Raw genomic sequence first — 23,609 nt, 5'->3', positions numbered from 1 at the left:
AAAGATTTTGTGTGATCGGGGTCTGAACATGCAGGAGGGTGAAAGGAGGGCAAGGAATAGAGTGAAATGGATCGATGTGGTATACCGGGGTTGACGTGCTGTCAGTGGATTGAATCATGGCATGTGAAGCGTCTAGGGTAAACCATGGAAAGCTGTGTAGGTATGTATATTTGCGTGTGTGGACGTGTATGTATATACATGTGCATGGGGGTGGGTTGGGCCATTTCTTTCGTCTGTTTCCTTGCGCTACCTCGCAAACCCGGGAGACAGCGACAAAGCAAAAAAAAAAAAAAAAAAAAAGTAGAAAACAAAAATATATATATATATATATATATATATATATATATATATATATATATATATATATATATATTCTTTTATTTCATTCAAACCATTCGCCATTTTCCGCGTTAGCGAGGTAGCGTTAAGAACAGAGAACTGGGCCTTTGAGGGAATATCCTCACCTGGTTCCCTTCTCCGTTGGAAAAAAAAAATATATATATATATATATATATATATATATATATATATATATATATATATACACATATATATATATATATATATATATATATATATATATATATATATATATATATATATATATATATATATATATATATATATATATATATATATATATATATATATATTCATTTATTTATTTATTTATTTATTTTGCTTTGTCGATGTCTCCCGCGTTTCCGAGGTAGCGCAAGGAAACAGACGATAGAATGGCCCAACCCGCCCACATACAGATGTATATACATACACGTCCATACACGCAAATATACATACCTATACATATCAATGTACACATATATATACACACACAGACATATACATATATACAATGTACATAGTTCATACTGTCTGCCTTTATTTGTTCCCATCGCCACCTCGCCACACATGGAATAACAACCCCCTCCCCCCTCATGTGTGCGAGGTAGCGCTGGGAAAAGACACAAAAGACACACTCAGTCTCTAGCTGAGTATATATATATATATATATACATATATATATATATATATATATATATATATATATATATATATATATATATATATATATATATATATATATATATATATATATATATATATATATATATATATATATATGTATATATATATATATATATATATATATATATATATGTATATATATGTATCTAAAAATGTATATATGTATATATATATACATATTTACTTTTTTATTTATTTTGCTTTGTCGCTGTGTCCCGCGTCAGCGAGGTAGCGCAGGGAAACAAACGAAAGAAATGGCCCAACCTACCCCCATACACATGTATATACATACACGTCCACACACGCAAATATACATACCTATACATCTCAATGTACTCATATATATACACACACAGACATATACATATATACACATGTACATACTTCATACTTTCTGTCTTTATTTACTCCCTTCGCCACCTCGCCACACATGGAATAACATCCCCCTCCCCCCTCATGTGTGCGAGGCAGCGCTAGGAAAAGACAACAAAGGCCCCATTCGTTCACACTCAGTCTCTAGCTGTCATGTAATAATGCACCGAAACCACAGCTCCCTTTAAACATCCAGGCCCCACAGAACTTTCCATGGTTATCCCAGACGCTTAACTTGCCCTGGTTCAATCCATTGACAGCACGTCGACCCCGGTATACCACATCGTTCCAATTCACTCTGTTCCTTGCACGACTTTCACCCTCCTGCATGTTCAGGCCCCAGTCACCCAAAATCTTTTTCACTCCATCTTTCCACCTCCAATTTGGTCTCCCACTTCTCTTCGTTCCCTCCACCTCTGACACATATATCCTCTTGGTCAATCTTTCCTCACTGATTCTCTCCATGTGCCCAAACCATTTCAAAACACCCTCTTCTGCTCTCTCAACCACACTCTTTTCATTACCACACATCTCTCTTATCCTATTATTACTTACTCGATCAAACCACCTCACACCACATATTGTCCTCAAACATCTCATTTCCAGCACATCCACCCTCCTGCGCACAACTCTATCCATAGCCCACGCTATATATATATATATATATATATATATATATATATATATATATATATATATATATATATATTCTTTTTTTCTTTCAAACTATTCGCCATTTCCCGCGTTAGCGAGGTAACGTTAAGAACAGAGGACTGGGCCTTTTTTGGAATATCCTCACCTGGCCCCCTCTGTTCCTTCTTTTGGAAAATTTAAAAAAAAAACGAGAGGGGAGGATTTCCAGCCCCCCGCTCCCTCCCCTTTTAGTCGCCTTCTACGACACGCAGGGAATACGTGGGAAGTATTCTTAATCCCCTATCCCCATATATATATATATTCTTGCTTGCTGCTCTAGGTGTCCCCTCTATCTTTATGAGGCTCCTGCACCTCTCATTAAGCTGGCCATGTCCACTGGTAAAGGCCATAAGTAATAGGGTGCTGTGTTGCAGGTGCAGGTCAATTGAGTAGTAAGTCTGTAGGACCTGAGTGGATAGAAGGCTCTGGCTTCGGCGCATTTTATACTACAGCTAGAGATTGAATGTGAGCAAATGAGGCCATTTCTTCATATGTTCTTTGGGCTACTTGGCTAATGTGGGGAATAGCAAACACATGATTTTTTTCACACATGTTCACTTCTTGCATTAGCGAGGTTGCATCCGAAACAAAGAAATGGCGTTATTCAATCATATCCACTCTAGCTGTCACATATTGTATATTAAAACTATTGCTCCTATCCACAAACTGGCTCCACAGTCCTTTTTGTGGTTTCCCTTATCTGCCTTATATATATATATATATATATATATATATATATATATATATATATATATATATATATATATATATATATATATATATATATATATATATATATATATATATATATATATATAACGCGGGAAATGGCGAACAGTTTGAAAAAAAAATATATATATATATATATATATATATATATATATATATATATATATATATATATATATATATATATATATATATATATATATATATATATATATATATATATATATCAACAAAACCCCATAATCCACTTTACAAGACAAACAAGAAATTCAGAAGTTTGGTTACATTGAATCTCATAATATCGAATATTTTGATCAGAATGAGAGAGAGAGAGAGAGAGAGAGAGAGAGAGAGAGAGAGAGAGAGAGAGAGAGAGAGAGAGAGAGAGAGAGAGAGAGAGAGAGAGAGAGAGAGAGAGAGAGAGAGAGAGAGAAAGAGAGAGAGAGATAGAGAAAGAGAGAGAGAGAGAGAGAGAGAGAGAGAGAGAGAGAGAGAGAGAGAGAGAGAGAGAGAGAGAGAGAGAGAGAGAGAGAGAGAGAGAGAGAGAGGGGAAAAAGGAAGGTAATAAATTCACAGCACACAGGAAAGCTTCTCAGCCGTGGTTATCTCACATGTTTTCACTAACATCGAGAGTTAAGTAGTACAAATGCCATTTCTAAATGCTTGGGACACTTCAATTTGTTCTTGTATGAAAACATACAACTGAACCAAGTCAGTCTTATAAAGTTAAAACTACTAATGATATTAAAATAACGTGCAAATTTATGATGGACGACCAAAAATGGGCCTTGATGCCCAGGCTAAGATTATTTATCTCTATCCATGATAGCTAGGCTAAGATCATTTATCTCTGTCCATGATAGCTAGGCTAAGATCATTTATCGTTATCCATGATAGCTAGGCTAAGATCATTTATCTCTGTCCATGATAGCTAGGCTAAGATCATTTATCGTTGTCCATGATAGCTAGGCTAAGATCATTTATCTCTGTCCATGATAGCTAGGCTAAGATCATTTATCGTTGTCCATGATAGCTAGGCTATGATCATTTATCTCTGTCCATGATAGCTAGGCTAAGATCATTTATCGTTGTCCATGATGCAGTCTGGGCCCAGCCCGAGCTGTAGGGGATAGAAGACCTCCAAGATTACACTAGCCAGACTCTAAGAATATTTAAGATCATAAGAACATTATCCAGTTGTCTTTTACTTATCAGGAAATACGTTTGTATGCAACTCTTAGCTGATAAGAGATGTTTGATCTCTTATCACCCAGAACTCACCACGAGGAGGTGGTTGCATGTCGAGTTCCATAATTTTTTCCCGTTTTAAAATAAATATTTTAATTTCCTCTAAAATAAAGGTCTTTCCCGTTTTAAGATATGTAAAATAATAATTTCCTCTAAAACAAAGTTCTTATTGTGAGGTAGATAGTTGAGGAAGGGCACCTCATTTCCTGCCCTTCCTCTGGTTCCGTTGGCCCCCTCCTCTGGTACGCCTCCGGCGGACTGACCTCATCACCTTCTTCAGCTCACCAATAATAAGTGGCAGAGCTGGTCTCTCTGAGGGGTCGCTGTGGGTCGCTGTTTGGTAAAGATCCTGGAGGCTTTCCCGCACACCCTGCTTCCTGACCAGGATGGACACGTGCCTCATTAGATGCCCAAAAGAGAAGACGTCACTGGCTGGGGAGACCGGCTTGCGCTCCCTGACCTCAGGGGCCAACCACAGGTCAGGAACATTGTACTCAACGCAGCTTCCCTTCTTAACGCTCAAGCCGAAGTCGATGATGTGAAACTCTGGCTTCTCACCCATCGTCACCGTCACATTCTCGACCTTGACGTCATTATGGACAATGTTTTTCTTATGGATTTCCATCAGCCGACGAGCGACCATGATGGCGGATTCGACCAGTTCCTCGTCCGACCGACATGTTCTCATGAACTTATCATAAGGCTGGCCAGTGTGGCTTAAGATGATCAATGGGGGGTTGCGGCACACTGCTCGAAGTAGAGGGGCTCCTCCAGCCCCAGCCAGTCTCCTGTGAATGTCGGCTTCATCCATAAGACTTTTCCAACTCACTCCGTCCAGAAGGCTTTTGATGACGCAACACGATCCACGGAACAACACCGTTTCAATCTTGGCGTTGCCTCCCCGACCCACCTCTCTCATGACCACCAGGTCATTTACATCCTTCTGGGTCAACTTTACGACTGGAACGCTCATTTTGACTCCGGCCTGAGGTGCACTTACCAAATTTTCTTCTTGCCGGAGAGTGTGAGAGGAGATGTTGTCGGTACGGAGTCCCATCCTCAAATGATTACACTTCTCTCGCCGCCGGCCTTATATACCCCTGGGTCATGTGACGTCACATAACCAGATCTATCCAGATTAAATCCTATACAAATCCGGATATGTAGACGGATTCATTTAGTTTTGCTGCGATCATTATTTGATGAAATCTAAAGGTGTCGAAGAAATAGTCAAGATGGCCAATGGTGTTGAGAGTGTAGTGAAGATGGCTAGAGATGTTGAAGGACGTAAATAGTTTCGATATACCAATACTTTTTGAATCAATAAATCATTATAAATACTAATAAGACAAAAAACACTTTGACGAAAATTTAGCCATTTTCCAGCATCGAAATAAAAGGATATGAGGTAAATGGATTTTGGGAAATCATTGTTGAATAATAGTTACTTTCTGAGAACACACACACACACACACACACACACACACACACACACACACACACACACACACACAAACCTAGAGAACATAGCATGAAATTAGGGCAATATTGTTCAAATATATTCAGAGAAGTAATTTCAAAGTTCATAGAAGAGTGGTTGATGAATGGAATAAGAAGAATGAGGTCATGGTTAAGGCAGACACCATACATAAATCTTACAAGTTGTATAATAGTACGGAATGTTCTAGAGATTTGGCCTGGCGAGTGTAGACCTCTCTCCTCACACAGTAAAAATAGGTAATTACACACTCACAGATTCAGAGGTTATCATGTTGAAGGAGAGGTGAAAACTGAGGATTCAAATCAAAGAACAATAAGAAGCGTCATGATGAGATGGGAGAGGGAATTGGTGAATTGACAAATATAGTTTAATCTAAAACATGAACGGTAAATCACTTCGACTGAAGAAAGTCAAGTGGAAAACATAGAAAATGAAAGACCAAAGAGAAGAATTTTGACATCTGGGATAACATTTAATGTGAGGAAACACGATTTCACCAAATGAGCTTTAGTTAACGCTTCATGTACAGTGTAAATATATATATATGTACTTATGTGTGTGTGTGTGTGTGTGTGTGTGTGTGTGTGTGTGTGTACGGATAAACTTTAATGCTGGCCGGGGTGTACTGGTGATGCCTTTGACCTAAAATGTAAGTTCAAGCCCGTAGGCTGACCCTGCACGTAGCTTGAATCCTTTTGTGTTCACTATAATCTTCTTTACTACATCTCCTCTCCTTAATCCCTTTATCTTCACTATGCAAGGCTTATCATAATCTTCACTACAACCTCATCTTCATATGACCTTATCTTGACCAAGTTGGTTTCAAGGAAGGCTTTAGATTTTACCCGCTCACACAAACAACGTACTTACACGGGGCCCCACGAGTGTAAAACTCCCTCCTAATACAGTGCAAATAGATGATTACACACACCTACACACCACCACCACCACTAACAATACACAGAGAAATAGCCTTTTCGGTTGGCTTTGGATCCGCCCTTGAACGTAGTTTGGAGGATTTGGGGGATCAGATCAATAAGGTTAAGTTCATTACTACCTCATATTCACTAACGTGTATCTTCACTACTAGCTTATTTTCACTAAATATATCTTCGCTATACCCTCTTCTTCACTACACCGTTATTTCTACCATACCATCATCATTGCACTCCCTGATGTTCACTAAAAGTAGTTCTTATCTTCACTACATAATCATTTTGAATAAACTTTACTCTTTAATAACCCTCATCTCTACTAAATTCGTATCTTCACTACATTCGTATCTTCACTACAACCTATCTTGACAATATCCTTATCATCACTATACTCTTCTTCACTACACTCTCATCTTAACATCATCCTTCTGTTTACCGAACTTAGTTCAAAGTCTGACTTGAACGTAGCTTTGGAAAGTTTGTGTTCCTCATTGTGTTACCTCCTTAGTATCATTGTAAAGGCAATTGTCACCACTCCCTAACTAAACCCTCATCGTCACTACACTCTCATCATTATCATTACTTCTTGATGTTCAATACAAAATTTTAACATATACATTTATCTTCACTACAGAATAATTTTCATTGCACCTTAATCTTCATTACTCCTTGTTTCAGCTACATCCGTATCTTCCATTCATTCTTATATCTTATATTAGTTACATCTTTACAATATCTTTATATCTTCTCTGTTCCGTCTTTTGAAAAATTGAAAATGAGAGTAAAGGATTTCCGGCCTTCTGCTCCCTCCCCTTTTAGTCGCCTTGTACGACACGCAGGGAATACGAGGCAAGTATACTTTCTTCCCTATCCCCAGGGATAACAGCATCTGGTGTTCCCAGACGGTCACCCATCCAAGTACTAACCAGACCCAACGTTGCTTAACTTCCCTGATCGGACGATATATATATATATATATATATATATATATATATATATATATATATATATATATATATATATATATATATATATATATATATAAGACTGAAAACAATGAATTTCCCAAATAACAAAAATGGAAGCGCCGGGGTTTGAACCCGGGTCCTCTCGCATGCCAAGCGAGTGCTCTACCACTGAGCTACGCCCCCAAGAACATATTTTGTGACATAGTATTATATGAAGCACTGAGATTACCACGGCAAAATAGTGTTTGACCGACCGTTGCCGACTAGCCGGCAAAATAACCACAGGTAAATCTCCATGTTGCTGTCGTGTTTTCCTCTCAATTTTCCACGAAGAAATGAGTTTTACTTTTTTATTGTCGTTGCAATAGACTGGAACTAAGCAATAGACTGGAACTAAGCAATAGACTGGAACTAAGCTGACCTGGTATGAGGTCAGAGCCCTCATTATCATCCCTGCTAACTACCGGAAGCAGATTAAGTCGTTCCACAACCGATGTCCGGCCCATGTTAACTCTGATGTGCCCAGCAGTTGGAGGAGGATCGCCAGAAGCTTCTGGAAGATTTCAAGGACGTCTTGGTGGACCTGACCCTTTCAGATAAGGTCGAAAACCACAATTTATTGTGAAGATCTTCACTATAACGTTGGACGAACATACTGAATGTTGCACACATGTGATGCGGACAAAATGAAAAAAGAAAAAGACAAAAATTATGTCTGGTGTGGGTCTCGAACCCACGACCTTGAGTGTGTAAGACTCACGCTCTACCACTGAGCTAACCAGACAATAGAAAATTCGTCTGTTTCTTCAATTTGAATTAATGAAAATCTTTGCGAGGCAGCGTTTAGAAAAGAGAGATGTCTTTGACGAAATTTACTTGCTTGGCTCCTTCTTCTGTTCCTCATTATCGAAAGTAAACATACTGAAGGATATATATATATATATATATATATATATATATATATATATATATATATATATATATATATATATATATATGTATATATATATATATTGAAAAGGATCGCAATTTTGCACGTGATCAAGTATATTCTTATGAGTCCACGGGGAAAATAAACACGATAAATTCCCAAGTGCACTTTCGTGTAAAACTCACATCATCAGGGGAGACACAAGAGAGAAATATAACAGCCAGTTGATATACAACGAAGAGACGTAGCTAGGACGCCATATGGTAAACATGTGATTGTCCAAGACAGACAACAAGCGTATCATAAACTTATTATGTGGACAAGAAGGTGAATTGTTTACACATTTTATCAACATTAAAGTTATCCAATTTGTATAGACCATCACTAATATTAAGATTATAATTCTTTGTGTATTCAGTAATAGAAGATTCAATGATATTTCTCGTGGTACTTGAGTTAGAGTTAATAACTGAGATGGCATTATTAACTCTAATTCCAGTACCACGAGAAATATCATTGAATCTTCTATTATTAAATACACAAAGAATTATAAACCTTGAGGAAGCAACATGGCGGTCAAAAATAAGCTGCAGGAATGAAGTTTATGAATGGAATATCAGTGAGACGATCCAAATGACGAATGAATGAGAGCGTAGTCAACATACAATATAAAAGGACATATTATGAATGGCAGCCAGGCAAGTAACGGCCCAACTGAATGGAAGGATTTAAAAGTTCGCGTTATATGACGAATTTTGATAGATTATCCAAATTTCCATTCCAGTTATGAAACTTAATGGTTGTGTTCAGTTCTAGAGACAAAGTTTAAAGGTTTGTGTTTCAGAGATGAACCACAAAGGATATCGTTAAATTAACTGACATTAAAATTTGTCAATTAAGTGAATCATTTTGTACAATAGCTGTAATTTGACAGAGTTAAAAGTTCGCAATTTCATTACAATTCTAATTTAAAAGCTTGATATTCAATGATGGTTTGCACAAGCTTAACGTACATTTAAGTTTTGTGTTTATATGACGTATCTTAAAGGACTCTGGTAAAATAACGCAGCTGGAAGGTTTACGTTCAAATGACGGTGTTTAAATGTTTATTGATGAATGGTAGATTTAAATGGATAGATTTTAAGTTCGCGTTTTCATGAGCGACTTTAAACCTTGTGGTTGAATGTCACAGTTTAAATGTTGGTATGTACAATGTTGACCAGATGGCGGTAGTGTGTAGACACAGCCATACCAGGTCGTATTTATCATCATTAAAGTCACCTTCCTTACTTACTTATGGCGGCGATGAAATTCACTGGTTCTTGATTGTGCACCAATTAACCTATCAGATAATGGTACAATGTTTGCCTGGTGTTGCATATATCACGTCTGTTGTTGAAACACAAGAATGCCAGGTGACTTTGGGAGTGGATGATAATGTAAAGATCAATATAAATGTGGGAAATCTTGAACCGCCATCACCAGACACAACACATGTTTGGATCTGGCGGGGGGAGGGACTTGCCTGTGACGTCACGATGCCCCGCCTCCAGCCTGGCGCCGCTCTGTGTGTGTGTGTGTGTGTGTGTGTGTGTGTGTGTGTGTGTGTGTGTGTGTTTGTACTACTTTAATCATTATCACGTGAGTCTTTTGAGGAAGGATTTGTACACTCGTGTTGCCCCGTCTCTTAACCTTGTAAGTGTAAAATATGTTTTCACTCCTATGTGCGCTCACACACACACACACACACACACACACACACACACACATAACCTATAATATTATCTAGTATTTTCTTCAGACGGATATCTTACACCTTGATTATAAAAGCCAAAGAAAAATTTATAAAAACATATACATATATTTCCACACGTGTAGATATATGTTATGTATTGAAATGTGGCGGAAAAATTCCTTATATATTAACAAACGTGATTGAGGACGTAAAGAATCTGGTACAAACATAATGGTTATTGTGATAAATGATTTATTTATGATAAATATGTATTGTGTTGCATTATAATGGTTGTTCAGAACTAAGGTCTTTAAACCTGAATCAGTGAAATACTATCAGAAATAGAAAACCTGTTAAACATAAACATTTATAGTGATTAACCACAGAATATATTTTCCTCTGGGTATGTGAAATAAAATACGGTACAGGGAGCTAGTTTGAGGAAGAGTATTTCATATTTTAACAAAATATTTACCTCTAATAGCGTCCCTTATCTTTCGTCATCATTTCTTATGTTTACTATCAAGAAATGTCTTTTATCTAACATAAAAATTCTGTCTAGGTATTTGATTAATGTTGTCCAAGGATGAGCTACATGGCACACGTGGTCAGGTCACAGTGGTGGTGGTCAGGTCAGTGGGCGGTGTGTGTGTGTGTGTGTGTGTGTGTGTGTAGCCCCTGGGTTCATGTTGGCCACAGCCACCCACCGGCCAGCCGGGCGGGGTAGTTTATAACTAAGACTGGTAGTTTCACATGCCACTTGGAGTGTCCCTCACTACAGAACTTGAGCAGCTCTTATCCTGAGGTGGAGCAGTTGATCCTCTCCACCAGGCTGGTACACTTGGTCTGCACCAGGTGGCTCCCTCCTGGTCATCCTGAGTGGTTGGTTGCTGTGTGGGATTTAATGACCATTGACTTGTGAAGGTCATTAGACCAGCCATCATTTGATCATCTGATAAAACATGAAGCAACGCCAAATATTACATGATCCACCTAAACTATTGAGAATGATGAAGTCTGATATTGTTACGTTACGTCATCCAATCTTGCCACTCACATGTTACGGTAATCACGACTACATACATAGTGTTGTTACGACTGATATTACTGTATGTACTTTAGTAAAGTACTGTGGTTATGTGGACAACAGACTAGACCATCATCATGATGTGTCACCAACATGTATCTATAATACTTCTATAACTGGCACGATCAAGGTTATAACAACATTATCCTTGTGTCACCAACATGTATCTATAATGCTTCTATAACAGCACTGATCAAGAAGGCTATAACAACATTATCCTTGTGTCACCAACATGTATCTATAATACTTCTATAACCAGCATGATCAAGAAGGTTATAACAACATTATCCTTGTGTCACCAACATGTATCTATAATACTTCTATAACCAGCATGATCAAGAAGGTTATAACAACATTATCCTTGTGTCACCAACATGTATCTATAATACTTCTATAACCAGCATGATCAAGAAGGTTATAACAACATTATCCTTGTGTCACCAACATGTATCTATAATACTTCTATAACCAGCATGATCAAGAAGGTTATAACAACATTATCCTTGTAGTTGTTGGATCAGTGTAGAGCAGAGCAATACCTGGTGAACATTACTTCCTGGTTGGTGGCCGCCATAAATACCACCAGTGTTTATAAGCTCACACATCACCAGGGGTTAAGATATGGTGTTATCCCTCACTGCTCTATATAGCACCAGCCACGGTGGCTGGGCCTCCAGCTTATACCTCACTCCTACTCTTCTATATCCCTAACTTCCTTGTGATCATCTCACTTTGAATAACTAGATCTTCACATAACAGTTGTTTGTTGTTGTTGTTGTTGTTGTTGTTGTTGTTGTTGTTGTTGTTACATGTTGTAGGTTTATGTTCTGCCACTGGACGACTCGTTCTCTGATCTTACCCAACAAATAATTTGTTGTTTCGAGATTCGTCAGGTGTTTATCATACGGAGTCTGTAACACGTAAGTCTGTCTATCGTTCACTATACTGGATAGTAACTGGTAAAGGTTATTAAAGATATCTACACCAGAAACTGTGCCACACAACAAAACATACAAATCACGATATTTGCAACATGATAACATGTTTGACTTAATGACCATCAGCAGGTAAGGTCATCAAGCCGCACCATACATACGTCAGACAGTAACATCAGTTGTATAACAGGATGTATATATGTGGTTGGATTTAAGGGCTATCAGCTTGTGGTCATGAAGCCAGAATGTGAACCATAACCACTTACGGGTGGAGTCCGGTAACATCTTTCATAGCATTATGTCTCAAACAGAATAAAGTAATCAGTTTCTGTTAAGTATTCTGCACTTCAACTGATTAATGCTATGATAAGGATGAAGAGAATTACAAACCATGAATACTCATTGTAAGGATCACATCAAGGATGAAACATATATAACTAGAAGTGTTAAGGAAACAAAGATGGTGAAATACCTTGACCCGCCCGGGATCACTAGCACCTGTGGCAATGGACACACCTTTGTAATGCTTGATCACTTACAACTGATCAACTTTATCACGAAAGTCTTAGGTATTGTCCCTCAGAAGAATGCTTTACAAATATCTATAGAAGACGTATCTATGTTAGATAGACGCCATTTCTAGGAAATATCTTCACTTGGGACGTGTAACACTTGTGTGGATGGACACAACTTTGTATTGCATGATCCATTACACGAAATGAACTTCACTAACGAAGACTCATACAACGCCTCGCTGGAGAACATTCAACAAATCTCTATACCGAATTTTTATTATAGATACAAGACATTTGTTTAAAGTGAACATAAGATTTATGATACAAAAGGGACGTAATAGTATATAGTTTGTTACGAAAATGAAATACTCCTGCCTTAAACTAGCTCTCTTGTGTTGTTTTTCTTTTAAATCCCCAGAGAAGGAAAAGTTCTGTTGTTTATGATAATATAGATTTGTTTTTATCACCTTATTTGAATTTCTTATAATCTTTACTGATTCTAGCTGAAACGCATTGGTTTAAACAACCATTAAAGCTCAACACAACACATAGTCCTTATAAACAAATAATCTATCAGAACAACATTATGTTTAATCAAATTCCTTAAGTCTTCTGTAACATTTTGAAGTACATAACATATTCCCAAGTCTCATCTAGCGCACCACTCTCTTCACCCCAACATTCTTCTTTTCTGAAAATCCCTACAGATCTTCACCATTGCCTCCACCAGATAATCTTATTATACTTAGTCGCTGTCTCCCGCGTTAGAAGGTAGTTCAAGGAAACAGACGAAAGAATGGCACCAACCGACCCACATACACATAGACATACATACACGTCCACACACGCACATATACATACCTATACATTTCAACGTAGACAAACAAATACATACACAAACATATACGTATATACCCATGTACATATCCATACCTGCTGCCTTTAACCATTCCCATCGCAACCCCGCCGTATATGAAAATGACCGCTCAAAATCTTTTTACACAATCTTTCCGCCTCCAATTTGGTCTCCCACTTCTCCTCATTCCTTTTAACATTGACACATATATCCTCTTTGTCAATCTTTCCTCACTCATTCTCTCCATGTGACGAAACCATTTCAATACACCCTCTTCTGTTCTCTCAACCATACACTTTTTATTACCACACATCTCTCTTACCCTTTCATTACTTAATCAAACCATCTCACATCACATATTGCCCTCAAACATCTCATTTCCTACAGATCCAACCATCTCCGCAAAACCCTATCTATAGCCCACGCCTCGCAACCATAGAACATTGTTGGAACCACTATTCCTTCAAACATACTCATTTTTCCTTTTCGAGATATTCTTTCCCTCCAGCATACACATTCTTCAACGCTCCCAGAACCTTCGCTCTCTCCCTCAACCTATGACTCGCTTCCGCTTCCATCGTTCCATCCGCTATCAAGTCCACTCCCAGATATCTACAACACTTCACTTTCTTCACTTTTCTCCATTCAAACTTACCTTCCAATTAACTTGTCCCTCAACCCCACTGAACCTAATAACCTTGCTCTTATTCACATTTACTCTCAGCTTTTTTCTTTCACACACTTCACCAAACTCAGTCACCAGCTTCTGCAGTTTCACACCCGAATCAGCCGCCAGCGCTGTATCATCAGTGAACAACAGCTTACTCACTTCCCAAGACCTCTCATCCACAACAGACTGCATACTAGCCCCTCTCTCCAAAACTCTTGCATTCACCTCCCTAACTACCCCATCCATAAACAAATTTACTACCATGGAGATCCCACGCACCCCTGATGCAAACAGACATTCACTAGGAACCAATCACTTCCCTCTCTTCCTACTTGTGCACATGCCTTACATCCTTTGTAAAAACTTTTAACTGCTTCTAGCAACTTGCCTTCCACAGAGGATCTGTATCCACCCTATCCTATTCCTTCTCCAGATCCATAAATGCTACCTAAAAGTCCATCTGTATTTCTAAGTGTTTCTCACATACATTCTTGAAAGCAAGAATAATAGTAATAATGATAATGATAACGATAATAGTAATGACAATAATAATAGTAATGATAATATGATAATAATAATAAATAATAATAATAATAATAATAATAATAATAATAATAATAATAATAATAATAATAATAATAATAACAATAATAATAATGATAATGATGATGATAATAATAATAATAATAATAATAATAATAATAATAATGGGCTATGGATAGAGATGTGCGCAGGAGGATGGATGTGCTGGAAATGAGATGTTTGAGGACAATGTGTGGTGTGAGGTGGTTTGATCGAGTAAGTAACGTAAGGGTAAGAGAGATGTGTGGAAATAAAAAGAGCGTGGTTGAGAGAGCAGAAGAGGGTGTTTTGAAATGGTTTGGGCACATGGAGAGAATGAGTGAGGAGAGATTGACCAAGAGGATATATGTGTCGGAGGTGGAGGGAACGAGGAGAAGAGGGAGACCAAATTGGAGGTGGAAAGATGGAGTGAAAAAGATTTTGTGTGATCGGGGCCTGAACATGCAGGAGGGTGAAAGGAGGGCAAGAAATAGAGTGAATTGGAGTCATGTGGTATACAGGGGTTGACGTGCTGTCAGTGGATTGAAGCAAGGCATGTGAAGCGTCTGGGGTAAACCATGGAAAGCTGTGTAGGTATGTATATTTGCGTGTGTGGACGTGTGTATGTACATGTGTATGGGGGGGGGGGGGGGGTTGGGCCATTTCTTTCGTCTGTTTCCTTGCGCTACCTCGCAAACGCGGGAGACAGCGACAAAGTATAAAAAAAAAAAAAAAAAAAAAAAAATAATAATGATAATAATAATAATAATAATAATAATAATAATAACAATAATAATAATAACTTATGCGTACATATATATTTCAGCGCATACATACACAGACAGCGAGACAGTGGCAGGAATACACAACAAAGGCCACATTCGTTCACACTCAGTCTCTAGCTGTCTTGTGTAATGCACCGAAACCATAGCTCCCTTTACACATCAAGGCCTCACAGACCTTTCCATGGTTTACCCCAGACGCTTCACATGCCCTGGCAATCTTTCCTCACTCATTATCTCCATATGTCCAAACCATTTCAACACACCCTTTTCTGCTGTGGACCACTTTAACAAAGGTTACTACGTATTTACCCAATTTCGACGTCATTTGAATCAGGTAAATTGCTGGACGAAGAAGTACTATGGCAGGCGGTTACCAGTGTGCGCAAGACCAAAACTGTTACTACAACGGCGCCTCCAGCCAACAGCCTACAACAGAAAATCAAACTGAGTGCTGCAACGATGAAGAATTCCTTGATGAGGCCCCGAGGAGAGAGAGGATTCTTGAGGTGTTGTTGGTAATGATTGTGCCATAGTCTCCAAGATCACTGCTTTTCTGAAGACAACTGACCATACAGAGATACTGACCTTTGTGACCATCTTTACGATGAGTACAAGAATGCCAGTGAGCATCATCTTTGCCACCTCCACGACAAGTGCCACAACTATCTCATCCAAGAATATTATAAGGACTTTCGGTGTGACCTGCACAGCGTAGTCAACCGTTCTAATGATAGGAAGCATTACCTCCTCCACCACCATTCTCACGAGGATGATGAACACTAAGAGGAACATAGTCACCTGGAATATGAGTTCCCGCACGATATTCCTCACAACTCTCCGCACAAGACCTACGAGCCATCTTATTGCGCTCACTACCAGACGGTCCATTAGGCTCAAGAACTCCTGTTCGAGAACGAAGCAGGTGACTACAATGACCCAGATGGTGTAAAGTGCCAGGCGAACACTCTTACGAAGACATGAGAGAAACACACGCCTGCACATACCCACAAGGTACAACAATGCCGGTGCTAAATATGGGAGGGTAACCAATGACCAGGTGGATCCACTGCGCCATGGTAGCCGGTCCAGGAGCATGAGCAGCATTTCCTTAGGTTTTGTTGATTCAGTTTTTGGCAGGACACGTTGAACGTTTTTGTTCACAATGCGCATGATGATGGATGATCTGTTTTTGTTTTAGTGAGAGATTGTTGATGACATGTTCTCTTGATATCCGGGATAGGTAATATAGTATGGTTGTAAACTTCGTATGGTTGTAGTTAAGATTTTGTATTGTCTCGAGTAGTTATGATAATACTTTTGGTAGGCATGAATATGAGCATATCAAGGATGGTTAATCCTGTTAAAATGTAGGGTAGTTATGATAAGCTTGAAGACAGGAAGAGGCGTGTGTTTTGATAGGTAAGTATAGTGTGCTACGTAGAGTAAGGTAAATATTTGATAATGATATGTGTATGGGAAAGACGTCACCATCTTTTATCACACACGAAAGATCACTACTGCTGTAATGTACGTAATGTACAACAATGATAATGCATAAGTTAGAGTGGTGAATATAGTTGCATGTTATGAATGGTAAAGATGACAGTGATCAAAATTGCAGTGAATTTATTCATGAAAGTGATAAATATGCCTCTGGTGGGGATTGGTAACTGTGTTAAGGGAATAATAACATTTCTTATTAATAAACCAAAACGCCGACACTGTCTCCCTTGATAGTATCACATGCCATCCTGTTCACTCACAGGTCAGGTTAAGAGCTATCTTCACTACACAGTTTACGTTACTTGAAAATGTTTTTGACCTGCTGGCGCTTACAGGATCATATCAAGCATATGTTCACTATACCAGGATGATACTCATTGCTGAAGAGAAAAACGAAATGAATCGCACAACCAAGATGCTTTCTTCATACAAGGATAATTGTTTATCTTATGTATGACATACATAAACATACTTGCTTGCCATCACCCATTTCTGGCGCTACCCCGCCCCACAGGAAACAGCACCGATATTAACAAACGTGGCTGAGGACTTAAAGAATCTGGTAAAACATAATGGTCATTGTGATGAATGATTTGTTTATCATAATTATGTATTGTGTTGCATTATAATGATTGTTCAGAACCAAGATCTTTAAGCCTGAATCCTTGATATTATATAAGAAATGATAAAACGTGTTAAATGCATAAATATTTATGATTATAAAGAACAGAATGCGTTATCATGTGGGTATCTAGTGGGTATCTAGTATCTAGTTTAAGGCAGGAGTATTTCATCTTTTAACAAAATATTTACCTCTACCTCCCTTTTCTTTCATCATCATTTTTTATGTTTACTATCATGAAATGCCTCTTATCTTACATAAAAATTCTGTATAGGTATTTGATTAATGTTCTCCAACGACTCGTTGTATAACTCTTCGTTAGCGAAGTTCATTTCATGTAATGGATCATGCATTACAAAGCTGTGTCTATCCACACAAGTGTTATACATCCCGGGTAAAGATATATTCTAGGGGTAACGTACATATAACATATGTAAGTCTTCTATAAATATTTATAAAAAGTTTTCCTGAGGGACAATACCTAAGATTTTCGTATTAAAGTTTATCAGTTGTAAGTGATCAAGCATTAAAAAGCTGTGTCCATTGCCACAGGTGCTACTGATCCCAGGTAAAGGTAATTTCACAATCTTTGTATCTTTAACCTTTCTAGTTATAGATGTTTCATCCCTGATTCCATCCTCACAATGGATGTATGTGGTTTGTGTTGTCTTAACATATCATTAGTCAGTTGAAGTGGAGAACATGCTTCTGAGCCCACCCACTCTACTCTGTCTTCCACATGCTATTCAAGAGGTGTTACCGGATTCCGCCTATAAGTGTTTACGCCGGGGGTAACAACTAACCTCCGGACGGCTTCTTGTTTTTACTTTTGATGATTTGAAACATTTATTAATCATATTTGGTTTTATGATGTCAATAAGATTGTTGGAACATTTATTAATCATATTTGGTTTTATGATGTCGATAAGATTGTTGGAACATTTATTAATCATATTTGGTTTTATGATGTCGATAAGATTGTTGGAAATTGTATATAGTAATCTTTATCTGTTATTTGATGAACTTTAATTCATCAAAGATAAAGTTTGTGAATATTGATTGTTTATCTCTCGTTGTTACTGATGTAAATTTTCTATCTAACAAAATACTTTCATTTGATTCATAAAGGATATTCTTAAGAAAAACGTAAATAATTTGTCATTAGTCCTCATCACACAAAATAAAAGTCTGTTTTTTCAAAGTTTTCTCAGAGGATGAAGGTAACATTTTGAAGAGTAGAAACTCATAACTTAGAATCCTTGAACCTCGTGTTAATAGCAATGACATTAATTTTCTCTAAACAATTCTTTTCTACAGTGTGTAAAACCCTGATAAAAAGCCTGCAACATAGATACTGACGCAATTATCTTAATGTTATTGAAATTATTATTGATTTCTACATGTAAAACATTTATCTGCAAAATAGAAATCTTTATGTTAGATATGTTCATCTTAACGATATCACGTAACATATATTTCTGTACCTTGTGCTCCAGAAAAGTTATGGGATTTTATTTATTATCGTATCAAATGTTTAGCTTGCATACGATATCCCATGTATTTTCACTAGATGTCCACAAGCAAAATATATTTTTGCCATATGTTTTTAACGGTAATCAGTGATAGGTTTTTAGAATAAGTAAATGTGTAATACATTACTAGGGTAGTAAATCCTTCGTCCATCACAATATACCGTAAGAGTATCTAAGGCTCACCCTAGCTGGGGTTTACATTGTTGAACAACGTAATGCTTTTTGGTCGGTTTAGGTTTCTTAATTGTTGACTACAGGGACGAGTTTATAAGGAAGTGAGGAATTTGGGAAGGGTTTATTGATGGGTGCCGGGAGTGTGGTGGTGATGATGAAGGATCAGAGAAAATATATTATGTCGGAGGTCAATAGATCCTGGTGCTCGACCCAGAACCTTGACTAATCGTCTATAAGAAAGTGGTTGTTTATGTTTGGCCAAGTCCCAGCTTGGCAGGGGCTCTTATCTTATGACACACTGCTATTTGGGTTTATTTGTCATGAAGATATTTTTTATGGGTTGAATTGATAAGATTGTTAATGAGGAGTTAGAAATTTATCTACTCACGCTGTTGATAGAACATATATCGACCATGTAGATTTTCATGTGAATTTTGTACGTTTTATAATTCTTTTAGTGTAAACCAGTTTTCTTAATTTGTAATCATGTCTGATAGTAAATCCTGTGAATAGATAAATAATTTTTTCAGGTAAATTATCTCTTCATGTTTATCTGTTTTTCCAATAGTGGCTTGTGTCAGTGTGTCTGTCCGTCAGTATAGCAAGTCAAGCATTACTCCACCGTACAACAACTACAACATGGCTTGTGTCAGTGTGTCTGTCCGTCAGTATAGCAAGTCAAGCATTACTCCACCGTACAACAACTACAAGGTCACAAATGAGGGGACAAATAACATATAGGTTGGGTCACGGAAAATGCCTAATGAGCTGAGGAAAAGGAAGGACATTACATACACTGGCTTTATCAGTGAATCATTTTGTGATGGTTGTGAAATATTGGTCATGTGTAGAAGATGGTCCTTGTACATGAATCATGCTATATATTAGTTTCACAATGTTATAAAGGTGTCTTTACCTGGTGAACTGATATGTGATACAATAAATGTGATCTGTCTTGTTCTATAATTCTCTTCAGAAAAATCTTTGAAACTTATATCCGATTCTTCGCACATACAGTCAAATTGTGTTTACGAGTTTGATAGATTTTCCTGATATTTGATATCTATAAGAGACATTGGTGACTAAAAACAATTTCACGATGGCAAAATCAGCCAACATTAGCAACTGGTGCGATGACGCAAGACGACTGCAGAAAGATTAACAGCGTATCGTTGTACAGTGTACAATGGCCAGTGATATTCACTGTAGGTATACGCATAATGATGTACCTTGTGCACATAGCAGGCAAATTAGAGGATCACCATAAGATTTAGAAATAGAACTATCAAGGAAGGAGAAAGACGTAGGTGAGATTATTAGTCGAGATGTAAAGCCAATACATAAACATCATGACCAATGTGTACTGCTCCTCCTCCTCTGGCTTTTGATTCTTACTGTCACATTTTAATATATGTAAATAATGGAAGGGTAAGTCACAGCCAAGACAAATTCAGTTACTCGTGGATTACTTGCCTTGCCGATGGTGACTTGTCACTCCAGGTGTAACTACTTACAGTTGGAGTCCGGTAACACCATTTCAATGGTATCATTGGACAAACATAGTAAAGTGGCTGAGCTCAAAAGCGTGTTCTGCACTTCAACTGACTAATTATGTGATAAGGATAAGGAGGATAAAACATAAATTTTGATTGTAAGGCTGGAATCAGGGATGAAACATTCATAACTATAATGTTTAAAGATACAAAGATGGTGAAATACCTTTACCTGGGATCAGTAGCACCTGTGGTAATGGACACACCTTTGTAATGCTTGATCACTTACAACTGATAAACTTTAATACGAAAGTTTTAAGTATGGCCCAGCAGGGGAACTTTGTATAGATATTTACAGATAACATATCTGTGTTGAACAGACGTCATATCTAGAATATATCTTTACCTGGGACGTGTAACACTTGTGTGGATGGACACAACTTTGTAATGTTTGATCCATTACACGAAATGAACCATTAAAAAGTTATACAACGCGTTGTTGAAGATCATTCAGGAAATATCTATACCAAATGAATATTAGGTACGTTGCATTTGTTTGAAGTAAACCTGAAAAATGATGCTGAGAGAAAAGGGACGTAATAGTAAATAATTTGTTAAAAGTCTACAAACTTTGGTCTTAAAGTAGTCGTCTTGTGTTGGGTCATCTTTTAGACACCAAGAGGAGAACATAGTCTGTGTTTTGTAATCATAAATATTGTTACGACACGTGGGTGCCCACATGTTCGTATATTAATAAGTATGTGTGTATCTCTGTGTATAGTGTAAGAGCTATTCCATGTTAGGGCGAGGGCCAAGGCCTTTGCTCCATTATTGGGTCGGATTTCACTCCCATAGCCAAACCCATTAATTTCTGAGGCCTTCTTCATACCTTCGAGAAGGAAACCAGATGGCCACGCCGGGCCATCAATCCAGCCCCACTCGACGCTCGGGCCTCCTGACCCAGGGCACTAGGTCAAATTGGGGGTCAACCTACGGCCTCCCATACAGTGTCGTCGCTGTCAGGACTTGAAGGTGGGACATCCAGGCAGATGTGGGACGAACCTAACCTCCTCTCAGCCAGTCAGCTGGTTCACGGATGACACCTCCTCCAATCACCGACGTACCAGTGGCCCTCCAGCCAAGTAGGAGTGGCACTTGGAGCCACCCTCCTCCAATCCTCGGTGGGCCTTAGGCCCATGACCAATCAAAGTTGGCACCATAGGGTAACAAGGTGGGTCGAGGCGTGGCTAGCTGTTCTTACCCTGCTGGTCCTTCAGTTAAAAGGCTCAGACGATCGTCTGGGACTCGATTCCTTCAGCAGACTCGAGCCCGCCAGCAAAGGTAATGTGAGCTTTCCCTGTCTCGAACCCCGTAGCCACCGCTGCCCCAGTTTGTAAGATGTTACTACTGTGTCACGATAGGTAGCTAAGTGTATCGATGTTGTTTACTGTGTCACGTCAGATTTATCTAAGTGTAATGTTATCGAACAAATCGTTATAGAGGAAAGAGACCTCCTGGCTTGAAATCTTACCTGGAATGTTAACTAGTGTTAAATGTTAAATGCCTGATTTATGTGTTTATCATTGTACACCTGCATTCTTTCATTATAAGTAGATTTAATGTAGTGCTGGTCTTTTAATTCAGTCCCATAACTTTCTGATCGTGTTATCCCGTTGTGAAACGTAACGAAGCTAGCGTCCTTGCGAAGACGAGGACCAATAGATTACTCGTAACAAATATATGTTACTGGCGACCTTGTCCGAATATATTATATTTGAATTCGTAACATATAAATTGGCGACCTCGCCAGGATTTTTCTTGTCTTAACTGAATCTCTTTCCTTGATTCGTTAATCATGTCGTTGACCAGTGCCGCGTTGACCAGTGTAATGATTATGAGGTCGCGAAGAGACCTGATCAGATTTGTGTCAAGTATTTTTGCAAAAATGACGATTTATGCACGGTGGCTATGCTCCATTAGTACGGAGAGACGTTCGACGGGTTTCGATGGCAAAGGAAACTCCGGTAATAATGTAATCCCACCTGAATCTGCTACCTTGCCGGTAACTCATAAAAGTCAAGGGAAATACTCCGAAAGAGTTGTTTTTATTGTGGCAAGGTTGGGCACCAGGTGAGGGACTGCTGGGCTCGAGTGAAGGAATCCAGAGACTCTACCTTTTTTTAATATAATTGTAGGCCCATGAGTCTCTTCTTAATTTTAGGGCCAATTTAGTAAAGTAGGTGAGGCTGTTTCTGCTCTTAGGAAAGTGAGGGGTTGCGAGACTGTTGATTAATCTGTCCTTATTATAGGATCTGTTCTGTGGGAACTACAATGCGTTCCTGTCTAAGGGCTATGTTAGTAGATGTGGTGTACGACGAAAAGTGACCGTATTACGGGATTCTGGTGCGCTACAGTCGCTAATGGTGGATGGCTTGGTGCCGCGAGGAGAGTCTGGAGACCGAGTCTTGCTAGACGGACTGTCGGGTCCCAAGGAAGCTCCACTAGTCAATGTGAGGGCAGAAACAGATTTCTTCACGGGCCATGATCTCGTAGGGATTGTAGATAAGTTCCTGTCTTAGACGTGGACTTTGTGTTAGGCAGTGACCTAGCGGGTGGGAAGATGAACCCAATGCCGGTGTTGCCTACGGGCCCGGTGAAGTCCACGGAGGCGGTGCAGCTTGACGAAGAGGTACCAGATATTGTCTACAACCACGACGGTGCCAGGTCCATGACAGCTG

The 23,609-nt window shown here is 38.5% G+C and overlaps 1 non-coding gene across 1 annotated transcript; it reads right to left on the bottom strand.

The window, feature by feature from the left end:
• Positions 1 to 8,184: 8,184 nt before the first annotated feature.
• On the bottom strand, positions 8,185 to 8,256 carry TRNAV-UAC (transfer RNA valine (anticodon UAC)). The gene has a single exon. It is a non-coding gene; the product is annotated as a tRNA-Val (tRNA).
• Between the last annotated feature and the right edge of the window lie 15,353 nt (positions 8,257 to 23,609).

The sequence above is a fragment of the Panulirus ornatus genome, chromosome 12 (assembly GCF_036320965.1).
Source record: "Panulirus ornatus isolate Po-2019 chromosome 12, ASM3632096v1, whole genome shotgun sequence".
NCBI classification, from domain to species: domain Eukaryota; kingdom Metazoa; phylum Arthropoda; class Malacostraca; order Decapoda; family Palinuridae; genus Panulirus; species Panulirus ornatus.
The sequence above is the reverse complement of the archived record's forward strand: the minus strand, read 5'-3'. Positions and strand labels throughout refer to the sequence as shown.